Below are 3,482 nucleotides of genomic sequence, written 5' to 3'. Positions count from 1 at the left end.
ATGGAAGGCATTGAGATCTAGACTTGGTTTTCTAGTCTCTGGGTCTTGAGATCTGAATTCCCAATTTACATTTTGTTTCTTGCTTTCAATGTTCATTTACTTTACTGCTTCAAGATCCGATTCAACCCAAACCCTCTTCTACTTCTCTGCTTGATGCAAATTTACTTTTCCTTGTTTAAATTCAGCAAATCCAATCCCTAATATGGGAGAAATTTATTTTCCTACCAAAATACTCATCAATAATGCAATGAATCATCACTGATCTTCTGATGATGACTTCAGAGCAGTTGCTAGTGGGCAGAATAGAGCGCCCAATGAAGTCCAGCCAGCCTCTGGCGACTGGTTTGAGATCTCCTCTCTTGAGTTAGTTCGGGGCACCCTTTGTGTTGGTTGTCCACTTGGCTCCAGGGAGGCATATATCCTCTAGGATTTTATCCAAGGCTAGGTTTGATCTCATCATTCTCCTATTAAAGGAGTCTGGGTCATCTTGCAGTTGAGGCAGCTTGAAGATCTCCCTTATTTTATCAGGGTGGGTGTGAACAACCTTCCCTCTGACCAAAGTTCTATAGTCATAGAATGCGGTTCCAGCTATCCTCTGCCTGTCCGTCTGCCATAAACTAGCATAGAATTCCTGAACCATGTTTCTTCCCACCTTTGTTTCAGGATTAGCTAGGACTTCCCAGCTCCTGTTTCGAATTTGCTCTTGGATCTCCGGATATTCATCTTCTTTCAGATCGAATTTAACTTCTGGGATCACTGACCTTAGACTCATTATTTTGTAAAAATGGTCTGAATGTTCTTTGGTTATGAACTACACTTGATTCCAAAGTGGTTTTGGAATATTCTCTTTCTTGCCTCTTGAGTCAGTTTGTTTTCCCTTATGAGCCATGATCTTAGTGGGTATTGGTTTAGTGGTCACGGATAAACACACCAAACTTAGAGGATTGCTTGTCCTCAAGCAAAAGAAAGCAAAGGAGAGGGAAAAAGGGAGAGCCAAGTGCAACTTGTGGAGGAGAGGAGGAGAGGCCGAACCAATATTTAAAGGGAAGGAGGGTGGGTTTCGAAAATTATTTGAAAAAGATATGATAGAAAAAGTGATTTGGAAATGATAAGTATGATAGTAAAAGATGTGATTTAAAATTGAAAAGATATGAAAGATATTTGAAAAAGATAAATTGGAATTTTGAAAAAGATGATGTGAAGATTTGAAAAAGATATTGATGAGTTAAAAAGATTTGAGAAGGAAAAGAGATAGATTTATTTTGAAAAGGATTTGAAAATAATTTGAGGGGGATTAAGAAAAAGGGTTTATGAATTAAGATACATTTGATATCTTTTGAAAAGGGATTTGAAAAATTAGGATTTGTAACATGTTTGTGAAAGAAATCATGAATTGAAACATAAAAATTGGAAAAAAATTTGAATTGAAAACGAAATTGCCTACTCCCCACAATCCTGGCGTTAAACGCCCAACTGCTGCATGTTTTGGGCGTTTAACGCCCAGTTGCTGCTTGGTTTGGGCGTTTAACGCCCAGCTGTTGCTTCTAGCTGACGTTAAACGCCAGAAACCCCTTGGTCACTGGGCTCTTTCTGAACGCCCAGGATGCTGTAAATCTGGCGTTAAACGCCCAGAAGTTGCTTCTTTCTGACGTTTAACGCCCAAATGGCTATCTTTACTAGCGTTAAACACCCAGTAGATGCTTCTTTTGGGCGTTTAACGCCCAGTTGTGTTTCTTACTGGCGTTTTCTTGCCAGTAAGCTCCTTTTTCCTGTTTCGTGCTCTGAATTCTTCTGTAACCCTGTGGACTTATGCAATTGATTCTTTACCTTGTTGATATTAAGCTCATATAAATAAAATGAGGAATAAAATAAAATAAAATAATAGAAAAGTTTTGCTAATGGCTGGGCTGCCTCCCAGCAAGCGCTTCTTTAATGTCTTTAGCTGGACCTTTGCTGAGCTTTTAATCTAGCCTCATCCTTGAGCACTCTTGCTCAACATTGCCTTCAAGATAGTGCTTGATTCTCTGTCCATTAATAATGAACTTCTTATCAGAATCAATGTCTTGAAGCTCCACATAACCATATAGTGATACACTTGTAATCACATATGGTCCCCTTGGTGCACGATTTGTGAATCACACTTTTCACAACTCGTACCACTAAGCAGCAAGTGCACTGGGTCGTCCAAGTAATACCTTACGTGGGTAAGGGTCGAATCCCACGGAGATTGTTGGCTTGAAGAAATCTATGGTTATCTTGTAACTCTTAGTCAGGATATCAATTATATTTATCAGTTTGAATTGCGAAAAATAAGAGAGCATGAAATAGATACTTGTTATGCAGTAACGGAGAATATGTTGGAGTTTTGGAGATGCTTTGTCTTCTGAATCTCTACTTTCTCCCTGTCTTCTTCTTCACGCACGCAAGGTTCCTCCTATGGTAAGCTATGTGTTGGTGGATCACCGTTGTCAATGGCTACCATCCGTCCTCTCAGTGACAAAGGTCCAGGTGCGCTGTCACCGCACGGCTAATCATCTGTCGGTTCCCACTCATGCTGGAATAGGATCCATTGATCCTTTTACGTCTGTCACTATGCCCAGCCCTTGTGAGTTTGAAGATCATCACAGTCATTCAATCCCTGAATCCTACTCAGAATACCACAGACAATGTTTAGACTTTCTGGATTCTCAAGAATGCTGCCAATGGATTCTAGCTTATGCCACGAAGATTCTGATTAAGGAATCCAAGAGATATTCATTCAATCGAAGGTAGAACGGAGGTGATTGTCAAGCACGCGTTCATAGGTTGAGGATGATGATGAGTGTCACGGATCATCACATCCATCATATTGAAGTGCGAATAAACATCTTAGATAGAAACAAACGTGTTTGAATAGAAAACAGAAATAATTGCATTAATTCATCGAGACACAGCAGAGCTCCTCACCCCCAACAATGGAGTTTAGAGACTCATGCCGTCAAAGAGTACAAAGTTCAGATCTAAAATGTCATGAGTCCCAGAATAAATATCTAAAAGTTGTTTAAATACTAAACTAGTAACCTAGGTTTACAGAAAATGAGTAAACTAAGATGGATAGTGCAATCCACTTCTACTTGGTGTGTGCTGGGGGTGAGACTTAAGCTTCTCACGTGCCTGGGCTGTTTTGGGCATTCAACGCCAGGTTGTAACCTGTAACCTGTTTTGAACTCCAACTTGTAACTTGTTTCTAGCGCTGGACGCCAGACTACAACATGGAACTGGCGTTGAACGCCAGTTTACATCATCAATACTTGAGCAAAGTATGGACTATTATATATTGCTGGAAAGCCCTGGATGTCTACTTTTCAACGCAATTAGAAGCGCGCCATTTGGACTCCTGTAGCACCAGAAATTCCATTCCGAGTGCAGAGAGGTCAGAATCCAACAGCATCAGCAGTCCTTTTTCAGCCGAATCAGATTTTTGCTCAGCTCCCTCAATTTCA

This window comes from Arachis ipaensis, chromosome B01, assembly GCF_000816755.2.
Source record: "Arachis ipaensis cultivar K30076 chromosome B01, Araip1.1, whole genome shotgun sequence".
NCBI classification, from domain to species: domain Eukaryota; kingdom Viridiplantae; phylum Streptophyta; class Magnoliopsida; order Fabales; family Fabaceae; genus Arachis; species Arachis ipaensis.
The sequence above is the reverse complement of the archived record's forward strand: the minus strand, read 5'-3'. Positions refer to the sequence as shown.